The sequence below is a fragment of the Dermacentor andersoni genome, chromosome 8, assembly GCF_023375885.2.
Source record: "Dermacentor andersoni chromosome 8, qqDerAnde1_hic_scaffold, whole genome shotgun sequence".
Classification (NCBI taxonomy): domain Eukaryota; kingdom Metazoa; phylum Arthropoda; class Arachnida; order Ixodida; family Ixodidae; genus Dermacentor; species Dermacentor andersoni.
The window spans coordinates 21,574,913-21,598,350 of NC_092821.1; the positions used below are offsets into that span (position 1 = coordinate 21,574,913).

General features: G+C 50.0%; 14 non-coding genes across 14 annotated transcripts; 9 read left to right on the forward strand and 5 right to left on the reverse strand.

The window, feature by feature from the left end:
• Positions 1–303: 303 nt before the first annotated feature.
• On the forward strand, positions 304–377 carry TRNAI-AAU (transfer RNA isoleucine (anticodon AAU)). Its single transcript has one exon. It is a non-coding gene; the product is annotated as a tRNA-Ile (tRNA).
• A 167-nt stretch (positions 378–544) lies between these two features.
• Positions 545–618, forward strand: TRNAI-AAU (transfer RNA isoleucine (anticodon AAU)). Its single transcript has one exon. It is a non-coding gene; the product is annotated as a tRNA-Ile (tRNA).
• A 165-nt stretch (positions 619–783) lies between these two features.
• Positions 784–857, forward strand: TRNAI-AAU (transfer RNA isoleucine (anticodon AAU)). The gene has a single exon. It is a non-coding gene; the product is annotated as a tRNA-Ile (tRNA).
• A 5,273-nt stretch (positions 858–6,130) lies between these two features.
• On the forward strand, positions 6,131–6,204 carry TRNAI-AAU (transfer RNA isoleucine (anticodon AAU)). Its single transcript has one exon. It is a non-coding gene; the product is annotated as a tRNA-Ile (tRNA).
• A 166-nt stretch (positions 6,205–6,370) lies between these two features.
• TRNAI-AAU (transfer RNA isoleucine (anticodon AAU)) lies at positions 6,371–6,444 on the forward strand. Its single transcript has one exon. It is a non-coding gene; the product is annotated as a tRNA-Ile (tRNA).
• A 7,682-nt stretch (positions 6,445–14,126) lies between these two features.
• Positions 14,127–14,200, reverse strand: TRNAI-AAU (transfer RNA isoleucine (anticodon AAU)). Its single transcript has one exon. It is a non-coding gene; the product is annotated as a tRNA-Ile (tRNA).
• A 166-nt stretch (positions 14,201–14,366) lies between these two features.
• On the reverse strand, positions 14,367–14,440 carry TRNAI-AAU (transfer RNA isoleucine (anticodon AAU)). Its single transcript has one exon. It is a non-coding gene; the product is annotated as a tRNA-Ile (tRNA).
• Positions 14,441–14,604: 164 nt separating this feature from the next.
• Positions 14,605–14,678, reverse strand: TRNAI-AAU (transfer RNA isoleucine (anticodon AAU)). The gene has a single exon. It is a non-coding gene; the product is annotated as a tRNA-Ile (tRNA).
• A 166-nt stretch (positions 14,679–14,844) lies between these two features.
• TRNAI-AAU (transfer RNA isoleucine (anticodon AAU)) lies at positions 14,845–14,918 on the reverse strand. The gene has a single exon. It is a non-coding gene; the product is annotated as a tRNA-Ile (tRNA).
• Positions 14,919–15,084: 166 nt separating this feature from the next.
• TRNAI-AAU (transfer RNA isoleucine (anticodon AAU)) lies at positions 15,085–15,158 on the reverse strand. Its single transcript has one exon. It is a non-coding gene; the product is annotated as a tRNA-Ile (tRNA).
• Positions 15,159–20,456: 5,298 nt separating this feature from the next.
• Positions 20,457–20,530, forward strand: TRNAI-AAU (transfer RNA isoleucine (anticodon AAU)). The gene has a single exon. It is a non-coding gene; the product is annotated as a tRNA-Ile (tRNA).
• Positions 20,531–20,696: 166 nt separating this feature from the next.
• TRNAI-AAU (transfer RNA isoleucine (anticodon AAU)) lies at positions 20,697–20,770 on the forward strand. Its single transcript has one exon. It is a non-coding gene; the product is annotated as a tRNA-Ile (tRNA).
• Positions 20,771–20,934: 164 nt separating this feature from the next.
• On the forward strand, positions 20,935–21,008 carry TRNAI-AAU (transfer RNA isoleucine (anticodon AAU)). Its single transcript has one exon. It is a non-coding gene; the product is annotated as a tRNA-Ile (tRNA).
• Positions 21,009–21,174: 166 nt separating this feature from the next.
• Positions 21,175–21,248, forward strand: TRNAI-AAU (transfer RNA isoleucine (anticodon AAU)). The gene has a single exon. It is a non-coding gene; the product is annotated as a tRNA-Ile (tRNA).
• Positions 21,249–23,438: the final 2,190 nt, after the last annotated feature.

Below are 23,438 nucleotides of genomic sequence, written 5' to 3' on the forward strand. Positions count from 1 at the left end.
GCCTCCGCGCACGGGAAATGACTCGCCCTTGTCTTTTGGTTGGCTGCGCCATAGCTCTCACTCGGCCTGCTAGCTCAGTCGCTTAGAACGTCGTGCTAATAACGCGAAGGTCGTAGGTAGGATCCCTGCGCAGGCCACGATGTTTCTTTTTATGCACATCCCGACCGCTACCTTCCTTATTTGTTACATTTTATTTTCTTACGTGATCCACATACGCATCCCTCTCTCTTCGCCGTCGCCGCCTACACGCACGGAAAATGTCTCGCCCTTGTGTTTTGGTTGGCCGCGCCATAGCTCTCACTCGGCCTGCTAGCTCAGTCTGTTAGAGCGTCATGCTAATAACGCGAAGGTCATAGGTTTGATCCCTGCGCAGGCCACAATGTTTCTTTTTATGCACATCCCGATGGCTACCTTCCTTATTTCTTTACATTTTATCTTCTTACGTGATCCACGTACGTATCCCTCTCTCTTCGCCGTCGCCGCCTCCGCGCACGGGAAATGACTCGCCCTTGTCGTTTGGTTGGCCGCGCCATAGCTCTCACTCGGCCTGCTAGCTCAGTCGGTTAGAACGTCGTGCTAATAACGCGAAGGTCGTAGGTAGGATCCCTGCGCAGGCCACGATGTTTATTTTATGCACATCCCGACCGCTACCTTCCTTATTTGTTACATTTTATTTTCTTACGTGATCCACGTACGCATCCCTCTCTCTTCGCCGTCGCCGCCTACACGCACGGAAAATGTCTCGCCCTTGTGTTTTGGTTGGCCGCGCCATAGCTCTCACTCGGCCTGCTAGCTCAGTCGGTTAGAGCGTCATGCTAATAACGCGAAGGTCATAGGTTCGATCCCTGCGCAGGCCACAATGTTTCTTTTTATGCATATCCCGACGGCTGCCTTCCTTATTTTTTACGTTGTATTTTCTTACGTGATCCACGTACGCATCCCTCTCTCTTCGCCGTCGCCGCCTACACGCGCGGAAAATGTCTCGCCCTTGTCTTTTGGTTGGCCGCGCCATAGCTCTCTCGGCCTGCTAGCTCAGTCGGTTAGAGCGTCGTGCTAATAACCTGCTTCCGGCCACCGAGCGTGACGGACGCATGATGACGGGCTCCGTTGGAGCGGCTTCAGCGGCCTTTTCTGGCCGCGGAAACAGGACGATGGAACAGGAGGGCACCTACCAAGTTGTTCTGCCAGGTCTGCCAACAGGTCGTTATGTTTTAAATACAGTTTTTTTGCACGCTGATATCACGGCGCGACCGTACCGGATTGAAGATTTCCGTGACGCATTGGCACCGCATTCGCTTCTTCCGGATGTTATCGCCCTGGGGGCGTATCGCATGAGCCATGTCTGAGCTATCACTTTCAAGGACGCGGACGCGGTGAAGAAGATCTCGAGCATCGGGGAGCTGCGTGTAAAAAACCGGCGCTGCCTGGTGATTGACCCGGCGAACCAGGACGTTCGACTGAAGCTCCACTGGCTTCTACACAATGTGCCTGATGAGGACGTGCGTGTCGCCTTTGCGCCCTATGGAAAAGTTACCGAAGTAGCCCGGGAGCGCTGGCGTGTACAAGGTATGACAGAGAAGGGATCAACCACCCGGCTTGTCACCCTCAAGTTGAAAGCGGGCGTGAAGTTGGATGACTTGCCACACCAGCTGAGCGTTGGCGGTGAGTTGGCGCTTGTCGTGGTACCAGGCAGACCCCCGCTGTGCCTTCGGTGTCGCGGTACGGGCCACATCCGCAAGGAATGTCGAGTCCCGCGTTGCGGAATCTGCCGACGCTTCGGGCACGAAGAAGACCAGTGTACTCGCACTTACGCGAGCATTACAGGCCCGGGAACCAGCGAGGACGCGTCCGAGATGCTGATGGACGAGACGGATGCTGAGGAAGCAGCCCGTGTGAGTGGACAACCACAGCGCCATACTCAGCCATCGTTCACGACTCTGGTGAAGCAGAAGGCGGGGCCCTCCGGCGCAACAGATGGTAGTGTACAGGCGCAGCATAAGCCTGAACAGGACGACGATGACAAGGCAAAGGAGGCGGCGAAAGCCGCGGACGCTAAAGAAAGCAGCGTGGAGACCCCCGGCATTGATACCATGGAGACGAACCAGGAAGCGGCGAGCACCATTGCTGGAAAACGTCCGCATGAAGAAAGCGGGGACGTCAAGCTGCAGCCAGGCGGTAGCGCCGATGAGCCTCCGCCGAAGGCAGGGGGAGTGAGACGCTCGTCTTTAAAACCGCGGCCGAACCTTCCGGCCGACCCGCGGAAGGCGGGGAAACAGCCTCCGTAGTAACACAGTGTCCTGGTCGGTGTCAGCGCCGGTTGTGTTGGTCGACCGGTGTCAAGAGGTCCTGGCAGTCGTGAGGAAGGCTACGTCAACCATGAAGGTAGGCACCATGCGGATAGAGGCGTTTCTTCTTCCAAGACATGGCTTTTAATCTTATTGCTCCACTTCGAGTTGCGACTTTGAACGTCAGAGGTCTGGGAGCAAGAAGGCGACAATACCAGCTTAATCGCCTTCTTCTGGATAACGATATTGACATAATTGCTTTACAAGAGTCGAAAATAGAGAGCCAAGAGCACACTGACCGCATGGTGTCTTCCTTTCAAGCAAACTTTCATGTGTGCGTTTGTCATTCTGTTGGGACGTCGGGTGGGTGCCTTGTATTCATACGTAAGACGTTAAGAGTGAACGTAGAGTCTGTATTTGCATGCCCAAGTGGTCGCCTTTTGATTGCTGATTTCACATTTTCGAATTTTTGGTGGCGAATTGTTTGTGTATATGCTCCTAATGTAGAAAGCGAGCGTAAAATTTTCTTTGAATCACTTGAGCCATGGTTGAATGGCGACAAGCTTTTGCTTGTACTAGGAGACTTCAACTGTGTGTGCGCCGCAGCTGACAGAGTGAAGTTTAGGCCACTGAGAGACAAGAGCTCTGAAGTTTTGAATACTTTTGTGCATGAGTATGGTCTCGAGGATGTTGGCAATGTGTTTTCCACTGGGACCCACCCACAATACACGCACTTTCAGCGGGAGAGCCATGCGAGACTAGACAGAATGTATGTATCTGTCGATCTTATGCCGCTATGCTCAAGTTATGACGTTAAACCTGTGCCTTTCAGTGATCATTGCCTCGTGAGCATGACTTCAGGAATGAAGGGCAGGAAATTGCGCTTTAACTGGCACTTATGGAAATTGAACACAAAGCTTTTGGAGGATGAAGGGTTCATTATACAAATAAAGACCAAGCTAGACAAACTGCTAGACGCGCAGCCAGCTAGTTTTGCAACTGAATGGGAGGGGTTCAAAGAGTGGGTAAAAATGAAAGCAATAGAAAAGAGCAGCGTGGCTCGCTATAAAGAGAAAGAAAAAGAAAAAGAAATGAACGGGCAACTTGAATGGATGCTGAGCATGGAAAATAGCGCGCCGGGAACTTTCACGAAAGAAATACGGGAAGTGAAATGCCAGCTCGAAAGAATCGACGCGGACAGGTATAGGGCCGCCGTCATACGTGCAAGGTCTGAAAAATTGTGGGCTGGCGAAACGCCGACAAAACGAGCGCTATCAGACGAGAAAAGATACGCTTGCCAGAAAGAAATTAGGAGCATCCGATTTGACGGCCGGACTTCGGAAGATGCGAGAGACATTCAGTGTGCTATAGCCGAACATTTCACAGAACTTCTTAGCAATAAGCTCGAGACCATAGAAGGCTTCCATGTAGACTTCTTGAGGCTGGTGCCAAGACTAGATGATGAAATTAAGGAACGTCTTGAACTGCCTATAACTTTACAGGAGATAGAAAAAGCAATAGACGACCTACCATCTGGGAAAGCTCCTGGACCAGATGGGCTAAGTGCGGCCTTTTATAAAACCTTTAAGCTTCCCGTTGCACAGTGCATGCTCCATGTGATAACTGAGGCTTATGAACGCAAACAGGTTCCATTGTCTTTCAACACGTCTCACATCGTTCTCATTCCCAAGACTGATGACCCGGAAGAACGACTGTTGGTGGGGTCATATCGACCGATTAGTCTCACCAACGTCGACTACAAAGTATTTATGAAGGTTCTAGCAAAAAGACTGCAGTCTGTGATCACGAAATTGGTAGGGTCTCACCAGACGTGTGGAATTAAAGGCCGTAGCATCGCTACAAATATACATGTCGCACGCAACGTATTAGAGTGTGTCGATGCAGTTGGCGGTCAGATAGCAATGATGCAGCTCGACTTGGCGAAAGCCTTTGACCGCGTCTCCCACGAAATCCTTTTTTCCATCCTGCAACACTCCAAACTAGGCGACATTATAGTAGAGGGCGTAAAAATGGCCTACAAGAACTGTACGACCCGCATTATAGTTAATGGCGATCTCACTGACAGACTTGCTGTACGTTCTTCAGTAAGACAGGGATGCCCGCTTTCCCCCTTGCTTTTTGCAGTGTATTTAGAGCCGCTATGCCTGGCAATTATCAACTCTGACCGAATTTCAGGTTACAGACTGCAGTCATCACACGTGAAAGTACTCGCGTATGCTGACGATATAGCGGTTTTTTGCGCTGATAGACAGAGCATCTGTGAAGCGACAATTGTGATTGAAAAATTCTGCGCTGAGACTGGAAGTCAGATCAATTGGGGAAAAAGTTCCGGTTTTTGGCATGGCGAATGGGACGTAACACCGGGTTGTTTTTCTCGGCTTCGATGGTCCACCTTGCCAACGCGGTATCTAGGAGTACCTCTGGATTGTTATCGGGATCCCAGCTCGTACTGGAAAGAAGAAACTTCGAGAATGAAAGAGAAAGCGGTCGCGTGGCAAGGAAGACAGCTATCAATGTTTTCCCGTGCCTCTATCTGTAATGTCTTTTTGATTTCGAAGCTCTGGTATGTCATGAATGTGCTGTGTGCGACCCGAACAGCTATTCAAAAAATGCATCGTGTTTTTGCTGTTTTTATTTGGGCGTCCACCTGGGAAAGAACTAGCCGAACTAACCTGATTGTTTCCGTTAAAAGCGGAGGCCTTGGCCTGGCGCATCTTTTTTTGCGTCAAGTGGTCTCGCGATTTATGTTTTTGCGTGATCAATGTGATCCCTTTCTAAGATCTGTTATGCAAGTGCGCCTACAGAGACTGCTCCCTGGAAGGGTAGTCTCCTGTGATAACATGTGTGGTGCTGTGACAGGATACTTGCGCGAGGTTGTTCTTTCGTGCAAGATGCTGGAAGTACGTTTCAGCCCTGAATACCTATGTAATGTCAATAAGAAAAAGCTGTACAAAGCGTTGGTTGACGTGATGTTGCCGGTACCCATTTATCGGACACCACACTTTGGAGGCCCAGGGCAAGATATTTTAAAAAGAGTTAAGAACATGCCCGTTAGACCTGTGGTCAAAACCTCTTTTTTAAGCTGCATTCCGGTACGCTGCCTGTTAAAACCTGGCTGCATGATAAAGGTTTTTTCGTGCCATGGACAACAAACTGCTTGTTATGCAGGAAGCCCGAGACAGTGGAACATGTTTTCCTAGAATGTTGGGATCCAATTTTTTATTGGGATGTCCTTCAGAGGACGATTAAAAAGGAACTCCCTTTAAGTCCTTACGGCATCCGGTACTTATCAGTTGAAAGTGAAGAAGTGCCCTACGATTTAATTATGCTTCTTGGCCTCCACAGTTTGTGGAAAACGCGAATGCAGGTGCGACATGCAGACATAAATACAAGATCCACACGTGAAAACTTCATCGAAAGTGTAGTTTATCTTCGCGAATGTTTCAGGGCTCAGACTGATCCACCAGAGTGGATATCACTGTTTGATGATTTGTCACAAATGAAAAGTTTTTAGCACCACTCGCCTCAGCCCAAGTGTGGCTGAAGTGTTTTACCATATGTTACTTTGTATTACACGTCCAACACGGCAATAAAGAAAAAAAAAAAAAGCGTCGTGCTAATAACGCGAAGGTCATAGGTTCGATCCCTGCGCAGGCCACAATGTTTCTTTTTATGCATATCCCGACGGCTACCTTCCTTATTTTTTACATTTTATCTTCTTACGTGATCCACGTACGCATCCCTCTCTCTTCGCCGTCGCCGCCTACGCGCGCGGAAAATGTCTCGCCCTTGTCTTTTGGTTGGCCACGCCATTGCTCTAACTCGGCCTGCTAGCTCAGTCGGTTAGAGCGCCGCGCTAATAACGCGAAGGTCATAGGTTCGATCCCTGCGCAGGCCACAATGTTTCTTTTTATGCATATTCCGACGGCTACCTTCCTTATTTTTTACATTTTATTTTCTTACGTGATCCACGTACGCATCCCTCTCTCTTCGCCGTCGCCGCCTACGCGAACGGAAAATGACCTGCCCTTGTCTTTTGGTTGGCCGCGCCATAGCTCTCACTCGGCCTGCTAGCTCAGTCGGTTAGAGCGTCGTGCTAATAACGCGAAGGTCGTAGGTTCGATCCCTGCGCAGGCCACGATTTTTCTTTTTATGCATATCCCGACGGCTACCTTTTTTATTTTTTACATTTTATTTTCTTACGTGATCCACGTACGCATCCCTCTCTCTTCGCCGTCGCCGCCTACGCGCACGGAAAATGACTCCCCCTTATCTTATGGTTGGCCGCGCCCTAGCTCTCACTCGGCCTGCTAGCTCAGTCGGTTAGAGTGTCGTGCTATAACGTCACAGCATTCCAAGACGCCTCTCATCGTGTGTACATTTGTCGCAATAGTGCGTCCCTTTATGCCACAAGTCTGGTGCGGTCCTACAAGATCCTTAATTATTGACTGTAAGCGGCTAGCAAGAACTTTCATTAAAACTTTGTAATCCGTGTTGGTCAATGAAATGGGTCTGTAAGCTGTGACTAGCCTCAGCATTGCTTTTTGGTTCGTCTTAGGAATAAGGACGGTATGGGCTTCAGAGAAAGACGGTGGTAATCTGTTGGTAGCAAAAACTTCGTCAAACAACGCTTTCAACAAAGGCACCAACTAGTTCTTAAACGCTTTGTAAAAGGCCGCGCCAAGACCATCCGGGCCTGGCGACTTATTAGGGCTCAGGTTATCTATAGCACTTTCTATTTCAGCATGCGTAATGGGTGCTTCTAGAAGTGACTTCGTTTCCGCTGATAGTTGAGGCATACGAGAAAGATAGTTTGCTCTGTATGCCTCGATATCGACTGGCTGGTATGCAAAGAGCCGCTCGTAATGCCGTTGCGATCCTGCAGATAGATTTAGAAAAAGCCTTTGATTTTGTCCCACACGAAATTTTGTTATTAGTTCTTGAGCACGTGAATGTAGGATCAATCATCGCTGATGGGGTAGCTCTGGCGTACCGGAACTGCTCAACACGGCTGATTATTAATAAGACACTGGGGGCCCCCATTAATATAGAGCGTTCCGTGCGCCAGGGGTGTCCTCTCAGCCCGCTTTTGTTTGCCATCTATCTAGAAAGCTTTTGTTTGGCAATCATTCAAAATAGTAGCATAAAGGGCTTCAAACTCATGGAAGCCGAAGTGAAACTCCTGGCATATGCAGACGATGTAGCGGTGTGCTGTACAACAAAAGAAAGCATTACAGAGGTAACAACCATTGTTAAACATTTCGGAAACACAACCGGGAGCTTTGCAAATTGGAATAAGTGTCTCGGTTTTTGGCATGGTGAATGGCAGTCAACACCGGAAATGTTCGCCAACATTAGATGGATTAAAGCGCCAGCTAAATACTTGGGCGTTCCGCTCGAACATTACCGGCGGAATGAGGACTACTGGCTAGAAGAGGCCAAACGACTCAAGGAAAAAACAACAAATTGGAAAGGTGCTCATCTCTCGATGTTTGCGAGAGCTACTGTATGTAACTTGTTTTTAATAAGCAAAATATGGTACGTTCTGCAAGTTTTCTGTTGCTCTCGTTTAAATGTGCAAAGGTTTCATAGAGTTTTCGCTGTGTTCATTTGGGCATCAGAATGGGAGAGGTGCAGCCGCACGAACTTATTTAGGAGAGTCAAGGACGGGGGCTTAGGCCTGTCACATCTTTTTGTGAAGCAGCTAGTAAACCGGTTTTCTTTTTTTCGAGACGTGCATGACCCCTTTCTGCGTGCCAGTTACGACTGAACAAGCATCTGCCGATGTACGTGGTCTCCAATTTAAGTATGCCTGGTGCTCTTCGAGGGTACCTAAGGGAAGTCGTTGACAGTGTCCGTTTTCTGTCCGTACGTTTTTCTAATGATTATCTCTTTTCGGTGTCGCGGAAAAAATTGTACAGGGATGTAGTTGACATAATTATGCCGGTTCCGATGTACAGAGCCATAAACAGTGGAGGACAAGGAAACGACGTGTTAAAGCGTGTTAAGAAAATGCAGGTGCAGCCAAGCACTAAATCCTTTTTCTTTAAGTTGCATACCGGAACTTTGCCGGTACGGGCCTTTTTACAAGAGAAGGGTTTTTATTTACCATGGGGAGCAAATTGCCTTATATGTAAACAATTAGAAACAATTGACCATGTTTTTTTGCATTGTTGGGCAGGGGTTTTCTTTTGGGACGTTCTTCAAAGAACACTACAGAAAGAATTGCCTTTAAGTCCATTAGGTATTAGATTTCTGACAGTAGAAAATGAGGACGGCTTGCCTTTGGACTTAATTATGCTAATGGGCCTCCACTGTTTATGGAGGGCTCGAATGGCCGGTTTCTTTTGTGAGCCTGACAGCCGGCCTGCGCGGCTGCTCTTCCGGGACGATATTTCCAAGTTCATTGATGTAATTAAACAACAAGAATGTCCTCCGGATTGGCTGGCGAGGATTGAGCCCCTCGCCACATTAAAGGAATATTAAACTGGACATGGCCAGCCACAATGTGACTGACCGCACAATATGCATGCGCACAAAGTTGAATGTGTGTTTGTGTATGTTTATGTATCACTTACCTTATTTCAAGAAATGATGCCCTTTGTGTTAGCTTGGTGAAACTTCCGGCAATAAAGAAAAAAAAAAAAAGTGTCGTGCTATAACGCGAAGGGCGTAGGTTCGATCCCTGCGCAGGCCGCGATGTTTCTTTTTATGCATATCCCGACGGCTACCTTTTTTTTTTTTTTTTCTTTATTGCCAATCCTCGACATGTCACCACAACACACATTCCTTAAATGATATACACAGAAACGAAAGAAAAAGACAAAAAGGAAATAATGAATACAAAAACGGAACAAGAAACAGTAATATACACATTCGTTGCCGTCCGCTACTGTGGCATGACATTGTCGTATTAAAATTCCTTGAGCGCTGTCAGGGGTTCAACCCTCGGCAGCCACTCAGGAACAGGCTGTTGCAACTTCTGCACTTCTACATATTTTTGCATACATTCTCGAAAGTATAAACGCGCCGGTCGGGCATCCGGGTCACAATGGTAGCCCGCCATTCTTGCGCGCCATAAACAGTGGAGGCCTGTTAGCATGATAAGGTCGTACGGGAATCCTTCGTCATCATTAACTGCCAGAAACCTGATTCCGTGTGGATCTATCGGTAACTCCTTTTTCAAAGTCCTTTGCAACACGTCCCAGAAGAAAACCCCCTCCCAACAGTGGATGAAGACATGATCTATGCTTTCCGGTTTTTTACAAATGAGGCAGTGGGTTCCCCACGGCATGTAGAACCCACGTTGTTCCAGGAAAATTTTAACAGATAAGGTACCGGTATGTAATTTAAAGAAGAAAGATTTCGTGGCTGGTTGAACTGGCATCATCTTCACCCTTTTCAAGACGTCTAGGCCTGGGCCTCCACTGTACACGGCTCTGTACATGGGTACTAGCAATACACTATCACACAAATCACGGTATAACTTTTTCCGTTTTGCATTCCACAAATATTCACTTGAAAAACGAACACGCAAAAAAGAAACACTATCAACTATTTCCCGAAAGAACCCACGGACAGATCCTGGCATTATTTCGGTACCTACTACAAACTCGGGAAGTGATCTTGAAAGCCTCATTTGGATCACCGTGCGCAGAAATGGGTCGTTTGTATCTCGAAAGAAGAAGAATCTATTCACCAGTTGACGCAAGAAAAGGTGCGCCAACCCCAGACCACCATCCTTCACGCGTCGGAAGAGATTATCTCGGCTGCATCGCTCCCAGCTCGATGCCCACACGAATACAGCGAACACGCGGTGCAGTTTCTGCACATTAATCCGAGAGCACTGTAGGACCTGCATCACGTACCAGATCTTTGTCACGAGAAACGTGTTGCACGCTGTAGCTCGCGCGAACATGGACAAGTGAACGGCGTTCCATCGGTCGGCTTTTTCTTTTACTTCTTTTGTTCGCTCCTTCCAGTATTCGCTACTGTCCTTGTAGGCATCAAGGGGTGCGCCAAGGTACTTAACTGGCGTCGTGACCCAGGTTACGTTGGAAAAGTGGTCTGGTGTGGACGCCCATTCCCCGTGCCAAAACCCCAAACATTTCTGCCAGTTCACGAAGCTATTAGTGGCATTACCAAACTGTCTGACGATACTCACTGCGTTCAATACACTTTGCGTATCTTTACAACATACAGCCACATCGTCAGCATATGCCAATAACTTCACCTCTGCTGCTTGGAGGCAAAATCCCTTAATGTATTCATTTTCAATGATGGCCTGACATAGCGTTTCTATGTAAACACAAAACAGGAGTGGGCTGAGTGGACAACCCTGGCGAACGGAGCGCTTCACGTTAATGGGGGCCCCCAGCATTTGATTAATTATAAGTCTCGTATAGCAACTCCGGTACGCCATGGTCACCCCCTCAGTGATTATGTGGCCAAAATTAACATGTTGAAGGATGGTGAGCAATATCTCGTGAGAAACACAGTCAAATGCTTTCTCCAAGTCTAGCTGGAGGATCGCAACTGCCTCACACATGGCATCACAACACTCCAGCACACACTTCAACTTATGAATGTTAGTAAAGATGGTTCTTCCGCGAATTCCACACGTCTGGTGTGGGCCGACTACATCCTTAATGACTGACTGCATACGCCGTGCCAACACCTTCATCAATATTTTGTAGTCGCAATTAGTAAGCGCAATGGGTCTGTATGATGAAAGTTGCTTGAGCTTTTCGGTGTCTTCTGTTTTCGGTATTAGTACGGTATGGGACTGGCCAAAGGATGGTGGAAGTATTTTCAGTTCGTATGCTTCGTTGTAAACGGCGGTTAAGATATGAGCTAGGTGGCCTTTAAAAGATTTGTACCAGGCGGCACAAAGACCGTCTGGACCTGGCGACTTGCCAGGATTCAGGTCTTCGATGGCCTTCATCACTTCATGTTCTGTTAATGGTCGTTCTAAGGTTTCTTTAACTTCAGACGACAGCTGTGGCATTCGTTGCAAAAATAAATTATTGAAATCGTGCATGTTGACAGGCCTGAATGCAAAAAGTTTTTTGTAATGCTCAAGGAACGCATGCCCTATGTTATTGTTATCGGTTAATACCACCCCTTCATATTCAATGGCCTCAATCTGCTTACGTCTGGAATGTTTTTTTTCTAGTCCCATCGCTCTTTTCGTTGGCGTTTCCCCGCATGTTAGTCTTTCTGCTCTAGCACGCACGAGTGCGCCTCGATAGCGTTCTTCGTCGAACACTTCGAGCTTTTTCTTAACAGCGCGCATATCGTCTTGATAAGCGCCCGGTTGCTTGCATTCCAGCGTCGCCAATTTTGCCAGCAATGTTTTTAAATCCTTTTCACTGGCCTTTTCTTCATAACGCAGTACGCTACTTCTTTCAATTGCTTTCATTTTGATGGTTTGCTTCAACAACTCCCATTCCTCGCCAAACTTTATAGAACTATCCGTTGCAAAAGAATTCAGAGCAGCCACTACCTTTTCATTAAAAGTTTCATCTCGTAGCAGCTCAGAATTCATTTTCCACAGTTCCCAAACGAATTTGTTTCGTTCTTTCTTGCTGCCTACCCTGCATTTTACCAGGCAGTGATCCGAGAATGATATGGCCGTAACTGCATAGCACTGGCATTTTTCTACCAAATCGTATGATAGATAGATCCGGTCTAATCGTGCGTGACTTGTGCCCTGAAAGTGAGTGTACATCACGTCTCGGTCAGCCCGAAAACACTCAGCGACATCTTCTAATTCGAACTCATGTATAATTTGTGCGAGGATATCGCTGCTTTTGTCATAAACTACGCGTCGCGTAGACCTATCCTCAGCATTCAATACGCAGTTGAAATCCCCTACACAGGCTATTGTTTTTTGCACAGAGAAGTGATGCTTTAGGTTCAAAAAGAAAGTTGCCCTCTCTTGCACTGTATTAGGTGCATAAATGCACAACACGCGCCATTTGACATCGCAATAACTGAAATCACAAACGACAAGTCGACCGGAAGTGCACGAGAAGTAACCGTCAATAACCAGTCCTGGAAGCTTCCTCACGAACAACACACATCCCGCCGAAGTCCCTAAGGCGTGGCTCACTACCGTATAGTAGTTGTACGTGAACCTTTGCACCATGCTCCCGGTCTCCTCCTCGCCGTCTACCTTGGTTTCTTGCACGGCTAAAACGTCGAGGTCGTGGTCCACTAGTAGTCTGTAAACCTGACTCTGTTTCTTTTTGGCGGCCAGACCTCGAACGTTTAGCGTGCCGAGGCTAAGCGACGGGTTGGTAGCCATTACTGATTTAAACGGGAGGGGAGAAGGCCCGGAGCATGGTGCTCACCTTAACGTCTAGCTGACCGCTAGACGCCTCCGTGGCCATCCGGTGGCCGTCGTCCGAGTTCGTCTTTGGTCGGCTTCGGGGTGAGCCTGCGGTCAGCCTCCAAGTTCGGCTTAGGCTTGATGGTGGAGCGCCTTCCGGGTAGCGTCTTAGCGGGTGGTGGCTCGGAGTCACCGCCGGCCTTTCCGTCGACTTTCTCCTCGTGCTGCAGGGATCTCTTGACCGGTGCCGAGACGGATTCGACGCGGGCGCTAGCATGGGTCGCGTTGTCGTCCGCCTCTGCCTGCGTTGCATCCGTAGCTCGCTGGTGGCTCTCATTTTCTTGCGGGGCCGTCTGCACGCTCTCGACTGTAGCTGCTGGTTCCTTGGGGGGAGGGATATTATTCCTTCCTGCTTCGGCCTGCTTGGTCGTCGCGCTCGTTTCTGCCGCCACGTTGCTGTTTCCAGCACCCTTGGCCGCTTCCTCCGCCTCGGTCACGTCCATCATATGTTCTGATGCCGACGGCTCGCTCTGCGCCGAGCCCGCGGCTACTGCGTAAGAGCGTACACAGTCCGCGTCGTTGTGTCCAAAAAGCCTGCACCGGGAACAACGGGGAACCTTGCATTCTCGTCGAACGTGGCCAGAGCCCCGGCAGCGTAGGCACTGCATGGGGCGACCTGGGGCTACCACCAGCGCAAGCTCGCCGGCGACGCGGATCTGGTGGGGCAGGTCGTCAACTTTCATTCCGGCTTTCAGCTGCAGCAGCACTGCTCGGGTCGTCGAGCCCTTGTCGGAAACGCCATCCACTCGCCAGCGCTCCCGGGTCACTTCCGTCACTTTGCCGAAGGAGGCCAGCGCGGTCTTGACGTCTTCGTCGTCCACCCCATGCAGAAGCCAGTGGATACGAAGCTTCACCTGTTGTTCCTTGGGGTCGATGACCAGGCAGCGACGCCCCTTCACCTGTAGCTCCTTCAGGGCAGCCAGCTTTTCGGCAGCCTCGGCTGTCTTCATCGTCACCGCCCATACATGGTTGATTTGGTATGCTCCAAGGGCGACGACGCCAGAGAGCATACCAACAGCTTGAAGCGCGTCCCGGAAATCTTCCACACGGAACGGGCGAACACGAGCGTCGCCGTGCAAAAAAACTGTATTTAAAACAATGCGTCCTGTAGGTAGCCGAGGCAAAATAATCTGGAAATCCTTATCTTCCTCCGTCGAAAGCCTGTTGCCGCGGCTAACAGCCGCATATGCCGCTCCATTGGAGCCCATGATCCTACGATCCGTTTAGCTCGGGAGCCGGAAGCAGAATGAGCTAGCAGGCCGAGTGAGAGCTAGGGCGCGGCCAACCATAAGATAAGGGGGAGTCATTTTCCGTGCGCGTAGGCGGCGACGGCGAAGAGAGAGGGATGCGTACGTGGATCACGTAAGAAAATAAAATGTAAGAAATAAGGAAGGTAGCCGTCGGGATATGCATAAAAAGAAAAATCGTGGCCTGCGCAGGGATCGAACCTACGCCCTTCGCGTTATTAGCACGACGCTCTAACCGACTGAGCTAGCAGGCCGAGTGAGAGCTATGGCGCGGCCAACCAAAAGACAAGGGCAGGTCATTTTCCGTTCGCGTAGGCGGCGACGGCGAAGAGAGAGGAATGCGTACGTGGATCACGTAAGAAAATAAAATGTAAAAAATAAGGAAGGTAGCCGTCGGGATATGCATAAAAAGAAACATTGTGGCCTGCGCAAGGATCGAACGTACGACCTTCGCGTTATTAGCACGACGCTCTAACCGACTGAGCTAGCAGGCCGAATGAGAGCAATGGCGTGGCCAACCAAAAGACAAGGGCGAGACATTTTCCGTGCGCGTAGGCGGCGACGGCGAAGAGAGAGGGATGCGTACGTGGATCACGTAAGAAAATAAAAGTAAAAAATAAGGAAGGTAGCCGTCGGGATATGCATAAAAGAAACATTGTGGCCTGCGCAGGGATCGAACCTACGACCTTCGCGTTATTAGCACGACGCTCTAACCGACTGAGCTAGCAGGCCGAGTGAGAGCTATGGCGCGGCCAATAAAAAGAGAAGGGCGAGACATTTTCCGTGCGCGTAGGCGGCGACGGCGAAGAGAGAGGGATGCGTACGTGGAGCACGTAAGAAAATAAAATGTAATAAATAAGGAAGGTAGCCGTCGGGATATGCATAAAAAGAAACATTGTGGCCTGCGCAGGGATCGAACCTACGACCTTCGCGTTATTAGCACGACGCTCTAACCGACTGAGCTAGCAGGCCGAATGAGAGCAATGGCGTGGCCAACCAAAAGACAAGGGCGAGACATTTTCCGTGCGCGTAGGCGGCGACGGCGAAGAGAGAGGGATACGTACGTGGATCACGTAAGAAAATAAAATGTAACAAACTAGGAAGGTAGCCGTCGGGATATGCATAAAATGAAACATTGTGGCCTGCGCAAGGATCGAACGTACGACCTTCGCGTTATTAGCACGACGCTCTAACCGACTGAGCTAGCAGGCCGAATGAGAGCAATGGCGTGGCCAACCAAAAGACAAGGGCGAGACATTTTCCGTGCGCGTAGGCGGCGACGGCGAAGAGAGAGGGATACGTACGTGGATCACGTAAGAAAATAAACTGTAACAAACTAGGAAGGTAGCCGTCGGGACATTCTGCTTCCGGCTCCCGAGCTAAACGGATCGTAGGATCATGGGCTCCAATGGAGCGGCATATGCGGCTGTTAGCCGCGGCAACAGGCTTTCGACGGAGGAAGATAAGGATTTCCAGATTATTTTGCCTCGGCTACCTACAGGACGCATTGTTTTAAATACAGTTTTTTTGCACGGCGACGCTCGTGTTCGCCCGTTCCGTGTGGAAGATTTCCGGGACGCGCTTCAAGCTGTTGGTATGCTCTCTGGCGTCGTCGCCCTTGGAGCATACCAAATCAACCATGTATGGGCGGTGACGATGAAGACAGCCGAGGCTGCCGAAAAGCTGGCTGCCCTGAAGGAGCTACAGGTGAAGGGGCGTCGCTGCCTGGTCATCGACCCCAAGGAACAACAGGTGAAGCTTCGTATCCACTGGCTTCTGCATGGGGTGGACGACGAAGACGTCAAGACCGCGCTGGCCTCCTTCGGCAAAGTGACGGAAGTGACCCGGGAGCGCTGGCGAGTGGATGGCGTTTCCGACAAGGGCTCGACGACCCGAGCAGTGCTGCTGCAGCTGAAAGCCGGAATGAAAGTTGACGACCTGCCCCACCAGATCCGCGTCGCCGGCGAGCTTGCGCTGGTGGTAGCCCCAGGTCGCCCCATGCAGTGCCTACGCTGCCGGGGCTCTGGCCACGTTCGACGAGAATGCAAGGTTCCCCGTTGTTCCCGGTGCAGGCTTTTTGGACACAACGACGCGGACTGTGTACGCTCTTACGCAGTAGCCGCGGGCTCGGCGCAGAGCGAGCCGTCGGCATCAGAACATATGATGGACGTGACCGAGGCGGAGGAAGCGGCCAAGGGTGCTGGAAACAGCAACGTGGCGGCAGAAACGAGCGCGACGACCAAGCAGGCCGAAGCAGGAAGGAATAATATCCCTCCCCCCAAGGAACCAGCAGCTACAGTCGAGAGCGTGCAGACGGCCCCGCAAGAAAATGAGAGCCACCAGCGAGCTACGGATGCAACGCAGGCAGAGGCGGACGACAACGCGACCCATGCTAGCGCCCGCGTCGAATCCGTCTCGGCACCGGTCAAGAGATCCCTGCAGCACGAGGAGAAAGTCGACGGAAAGGCCGGCGGTGACTCCGAGCCACCACCCGCTAAGACGCTACCCGGAAGGCGCTCCACCATCAAGCCTAAGCCGAACTTGGAGGCTGACCGCAGGCTCACCCCGAAGCCGACCAAAGACGAACTCGGACGACGGCCACCGGATGGCCACGGAGGCGTCTAGCGGTCAGCTAGACGTTAAGGTGAGCACCATGCTCCGGGCCTTCTCCCCTCCCGTTTAAATCAGTAATGGCTACCAACCCGTCGCTTAGCCTCGGCACGCTAAACGTTCGAGGTCTGGCCGCCAAAAAGAAACAGAGTCAGGTTTACAGACTACTAGTGGACCACGACCTCGACGTTTTAGCCGTGCAAGAAACCAAGGTAGACGGCGAGGAGGAGACCGGGAGCATGGTGCAAAGGTTCACGTACAACTACTATACGGTAGTGAGCCACGCCTTAGGGACTTCGGCGGGATGTGTGTTGTTCGTGAGGAAGCTTCCAGGACTGGTTATTGACGGTTACTTCTCGTGCACTTCCGGTCGACTTGTCGTTTGTGATTTCAGTTATTGCGATGTCAAATGGCGCGTGTTGTGCATTTATGCACCTAATACAGTGCAAGAGAGGGCAACTTTCTTTTTGAACCTAAAGCATCACTTCTCTGTGCAAAAAACAATAGCCTGTGTAGGGGATTTCAACTGCGTATTGAATGCTGAGGATAGGTCTACGCGACGCGTAGTTTATGACAAAAGCAGCGATATCCTCGCACAAATTATACATGAGTTCGAATTAGAAGATGTCGCTGAGTGTTTTCGGGCTGACCGAGACGTGATGTACACTCACTTTCAGGGCACAAGTCACGCACGATTAGACCGGATCTATCTATCATACGATTTGGTAGAAAAATGCCAGTGCTATGCAGTTACGGCCATATCATTCTCGGATCACTGCCTGGTAAAATGCAGGGTAGGCAGCAAGAAAGAACGAAACAAATTCGTTTGGGAACTGTGGAAAATGAATTCTGAGCTGCTACGAGATGAAACTTTTAATGAAAAGGTAGTGGCTGCTCTGAATTCTTTTGCAACGGATAGTTCTATAAAGTTTGGCGAGGAATGGGAGTTGTTGAAGCAAACCATCAAAATGAAAGCAATTGAAAGAAGTAGCGTACTGCGTTATGAAGAAAAGGCCAGTGAAAAGGATTTAAAAACATTGCTGGCAAAATTGGCGACGCTGGAATGCAAGCAACCGGGCGCTTATCAAGACGATATGCGCGCTGTTAAGAAAAAGCTCGAAGTGTTCGACGAAGAACGCTATCGAGGCGCACTCGTGCGTGCTAGAGCAGAAAGACTAACATGCGGGGAAACGCCAACGAAAAGAGCGATGGGACTAGAAAAAAAACATTCCAGACGTAAGCAGATTGAGGCCATTGAATATGAAGGGGTGGTATTAACCGATAACAATAACATAGGGCATGCGTTCCTTGAGCATTACAAAAAACTTTTTGCATTCAGGCCTGTCAACATGCACGATTTCAATAATTTATTTTTGCAACGAATGCCACAGCTGTCGTCTGAAGTTAAAGAAACCTTAGAACGACCATTAACAGAACATGAAGTGATGAAGGCCATCGAAGACCTGAACCCTGGCAAGTCGCCAGGTCCAGACGGTCTTTGTGCCGCCTGGTACAAATCTTTTAAAGGCCACCTAGCTCATATCTTAACCGCCGTTTACAACGAAGCATACGAACTGAAAATACTTCCACCATCCTTTGGCCAGTCCCATACCGTACTAATACCGAAAACAGAAGACACCGAAAAGCTCAAGCAACTTTCATCATACAGACCCATTGCGCTTACTAATTGCGACTACAAAATATTGATGAAGGTGTTGGCACGGCGTATGCAGTCAGTCATTAAGGATGTAGTCGGCCCACACCAGACGTGTGGAATTCGCGGAAGAACCATCTTTACTAACATTCATAAGTTGAAGTGTGTGCTGGAGTGTTGTGATGCCATGTGTGAGGCAGTTGCGATCCTCCAGCTAGACTTGGAGAAAGCATTTGACTGTGTTTCTCACGAGATATTGCTCACCATCCTTCAACATGTTAATTTTGGCCACATAATCACTGAGGGGGTGACCATGGCGTACCGGAGTTGCTATACGAGACTTATAATTAATCAAATGCTGGGGGCCCCCATTAACGTGAAGCGCTCCGTTCGCCAGGGTTGTCCACTCAGCCCACTCCTGTTTTGTGTTTACATAGAAACGCTATGTCAGGCCATCATTGAAAATGAATACATTAAGGGATTTTGCCTCCAAGCAGCAGAGGTGAAGTTATTGGCATATGCTGACGATGTGGCTGTATGTTGTAAAGATACGCAAAGTGTATTGAACGCAGTGAGTATCGTCAGACAGTTTGGTAATGCCACTAATAGCTTCGTGAACTGGCAGAAATGTTTGGGGTTTTGGCACGGGGAATGGGCGTCCACACCAGACCACTTTTCCAACGTAACCTGGGTCACGACGCCAGTTAAGTACCTTGGCGCACCCCTTGATGCCTACAAGGACAGTAGCGAATACTGGAAGGAGCGAACAAAAGAAGTAAAAGAAAAAGCCGACCGATGGAACGCCGTTCACTTGTCCATGTTCGCGCGAGCTACAGCGTGCAACACGTTTCTCGTGACAAAGATCTGGTACGTGATGCAGGTCCTACAGTGCTCTCGGATTAATGTGCAGAAACTGCACCGCGTGTTCGCTGTATTCGTGTGGGCATCGAGCTGGGAGCGATGCAGCCGAGATAATCTCTTCCGACGCGTGAAGGATGGTGGTCTGGGGTTGGCGCACCTTTTCTTGCGTCAACTGGTGAATAGATTCTTCTTCTTTCGAGATACAAACGACCCATTTCTGCGCACGGTGATCCAAATGAGGCTTTCAAGATCACTTCCCGAGTTTGTAGTAGGTACCGAAATAATGCCAGGATCTGTCCGTGGGTTCTTTCGGGAAATAGTTGATAGTGTTTCTTTTTTGCGTGTTCGTTTTTCAAGTGAATATTTGTGGAATGCAAAACGGAAAAAGTTATACCGTGATTTGTGTGATAGTGTATTGCTAGTACCCATGTACAGAGCCGTGTACAGTGGAGGCCCAGGCCTAGACGTCTTGAAAAGGGTGAAGATGATGCCAGTTCAACCAGCCACGAAATCTTTCTTCTTTAAATTACATACCGGTACCTTATCTGTTAAAATTTTCCTGGAACAACGTGGGTTCTACATGCCGTGGGGAACCCACTGCCTCATTTGTAAAAAACCGGAAAGCATAGATCATGTCTTCATCCACTGTTGGGAGGGGGTTTTCTTCTGGGACGTGTTGCAAAGGACTTTGAAAAAGGAGTTACCGATAGATCCACACGGAATCAGGTTTCTGGCAGTTAATGATGACGAAGGATTCCCGTACGACCTTATCATGCTAACAGGCCTCCACTGTTTATGGCGCGCAAGAATGGCGGGCTACCATTGTGACCCGGATGCCCGACCGGCGCGTTTATACTTTCGAGAATGTATGCAAAAATATGTAGAAGTGCAGAAGTTGCAACAGCCTGTTCCTGAGTGGCTGCCGAGGGTTGAACCCCTGACAGCGCTCAAGGAATTTTAATACGACAATGTCATGCCACAGTAGCGGACGGCAACGAATGTGTATATTACTGTTTCTTGTTCCGTTTTTGTATTCATTATTTCCTTTTTGTCTTTTTCTTTCGTTTCTGTGTATATCATTTAAGGAATGTGTGTTGTGGTGACATGTCGAGGATTGGCAATAAAGAAAAAAAAAAAAAAAAAATCTGCCTGCTAGCTCAGTCGGTTAGAGTGTCGTGCTATAACGCGAAGGGCGTAGGTTCGATCCCTGCGCAGGCCATGATGTTTCTTTTTATGCATATCCCGACGGCTACCTTCCTAGTTTGTTACATTTTATTTTCTTACGTGATCCACGTACGTATCCCTCTCTCTTCGCCGTCGCCTCCTACGCGCACGGAAAATGTCTCGCCCTTGTCTTTTGGTTGGCCACGCCATTGCTCTCATTCGGCCTGCTAGCTCAGTCGGTTAGAGCGTCGTGCTAATAACGCGAAGGTCGTAGGTTCGATCCCTGCGCAGGCCACAATGTTTCTTTTTATGCATATCCCGACGGCTACCTTCCTTATTTATTACATTTTATTTTCTTACGTGCTCCACGTACGCATCCCTCTCTCTTCGCCGTCGCCGCCTACGCGCACGGAAAATGTCTCGCCCTTCTCTTTTGGTTGGCCGCGCCCTAGCTCTCACTCGGCCTGCTAGCTCAGTCGGTTAGAGCGTCGTGCTAATAACGCGAAGGTCGTAGGTTCGATCCCTGCGCAGGCCACAATGTTTCTTTTATGCATATCCCGACGGCTACCTTCCTTATTTTTTACTTTTATTTTCTTACGTGATCCACGTACGCATCCCTCTCTCTTCGCTGTCGCCGCCTACGCGCACGGAAAATGTCTCGCCCTTGTCCTTTGGTTGGCCACGCCATTGCTCTCGCTCGGCCTGCTAGCTCAGTCGGTTAGAGCGTCGTGCTAATAACGCGAAGGTCGTACGTTCGATCCTTGCGCAGGCCACAATGTTTCTTTTTATGCATATCCCGACCGCTACCTTCCTTATTTTTTACATTTTATTTTCTTACGTGATCCACGTACGCATTCCTCTCTCTTCGCCGTCGCCGCCTACGCGAACGGAAAATGACCTGCCCTTGTCTTTTGGTTGGCCGCGCCATACATCTCACTCGGCCTGCTAGCTCAGTCGGTTAGAGCGTCGTGCTAATAACGCGAAGGTCGAAGGTTCGATCCCTGCGCAGGCCACGATTTTTCTTTTTATGCATATCCCGACGGCTACCTTCCTTATTTTTTACATTTTATTTTCTTACGTGATCAACGTACGCATCCCTCTCTCTTCGCCGTCGCCGCCTACGCGCACGGAAAATGACTCCCCCTTATCTTATGGTTGGCCGCGCCCAAGCTCTCACTCGGCCTGCTAGCTCAGTAGGATTCTGCTTCCGGCCACCGAGCGTGACGGACGCATGATGACGGGCTCCGTTGGAGCGGCTTCAGCGGCCTTTTCTGGCCGCGGAAACAGGACGATGGAACAGGAGGGCACCTACCAAGTTGTTCTGCCAGGTCTGCCAACAGGTCGTTATGTTTTAAATACAGTTTTTTTGCACGCTGATATCACGGCGCGACCGTACCGGATTGAAGATTTCCGTGACGCATTGGCACCGCATTCGCTTCTTCCGGATGTTATCGCCCTGGGGGCGTATCGCATGAGCCATGTCTGGGCTATCACTTTCAAGGACGCGGACGCGGTGAAGAAGATCTCGAGCATCGGGGAGCTGCGTGTAAAAAACCGGCGCTGCCTGGTGATTGACCCGGCGAACCAGGACGTTCGACTGAAGCTCCACTGGCTTCTACACAATGTGCCTGATGAGGACGTGCGTGTCGCCTTTGCGCCCTATGGAAAAGTTACCGAAGTAGCCCGGGAGCGCTGGCGTGTACAAGGTATGACAGAGAAGGGATCAACCACCCGGCTTGTCACCCTCAAGTTGAAAGCGGGCGTGAAGTTGGATGACTTGCCACACAAGCTGAGCGTTGGCGGTGAGTTGGCGCTTGTCGTGGTACCAGGCAGACCCCCGCTGTGCCTTAGGTGTCGCGGTACGGGCCACATCCGCAAGGAATGTCGAGTCCCGCGTTGCGGAATCTGCCGACGCTTCGGGCACGAAGAAGACCAGTGTACTCGCACTTACGCGAGCATTACAGGCCCGGGAACCAGCGAGGACGCGTCCGAGATGCTGATGGACGAGACGGATGCTGAGGAAGCAGCCCGTGTGGGTAGACAACCACAGCGCCATACTCAGCCACCGTTCACGACTCTGGTGAAGCAGAAGGCGGGGCCCTCCGGCGCAACAGGTGGCAGTGTACAGGCGCAGCATAAGCCTGAACAGGACGACGATGACAAGGCAAAGGAGGCGGCGAAAGCCGCGGACGCTAAAGAAAGCAGCGTGGAGACCCCCGGCATTGATACCATGGAGACGAACCAGGAAGCGGCGAGCACCATTGCTGGAAAACGTCCGCATGAAGAAAGCGGGGACGTCAAGCTGCAGCCAGGCGGTAGCGGCGATGAGCCTCCGCCGAAGGCAGGGGGAGTGAGACGCTCGTCTTTAAAACCGCGGCCGAACCTTCCGGCCGACCCGCGGAAGGCGGGGAAACAGCCTCCGTAGTAACACAGTGTCCTGGTCGGTGTCAGCGCCGGTTGTGTTGGTCGACCGGTGTCAAGAGGTCCTGGCAGTCGTGAGGAAGGCTACGTCAACCATGAAGGTAGGCACCATGCGGATAGAGGCGTTTCTTCTTCTAAGACATGGCTTTTAATCTTATTGCTCCACTTCGAGTTGCGACTTTGAACGTCAGAGGTCTGGGAGCAAGAAGGCGACAATACCAGCTTAATCGCCTTCTTCTGGATAACGATATTGACATAATTGCTTTACAAGAGTCGAAAATAGAGAGCCAAGAGCACACTGACCGCATGGTGTCTTCCTTTCAAGCAAACTTTCATGTGTGCGTTTCTCATTCTGTTGGGACGTCGGGTGGGTGCCTTGTATTCATACGTAAGACGTTAAGAGTGAACGTAGAGTCTGTATTTGCATGCCCAAGTGGTCGCCTTTTGATTGCTGATTTCACATTTTCGAATTTTTAGTGGCGAATTGTTTGTGTATATGCTCCTAATGTAGAAAGCGAGCGTAAAATTTTCTTTGAATCACTTGAGCCATGGTTGAATGGCGACAAGCTTTTGCTTGTACTAGGAGACTTCAACTGTGCGTGCGCCGCAGCTGACAGAGTGAAGTTTAGGCCACTGAGAGACAAGAGCTCTGAAGTTTTGAATACTTTTCTGCATGAGTATGGTCTCGAGGATGTTGGCAATGTGTTTTCCACTGGGACCCACCCACAATACACGCACTTTCAGCGGGAGAGCCATGCGAGACTAGACAGAATGTATGTATC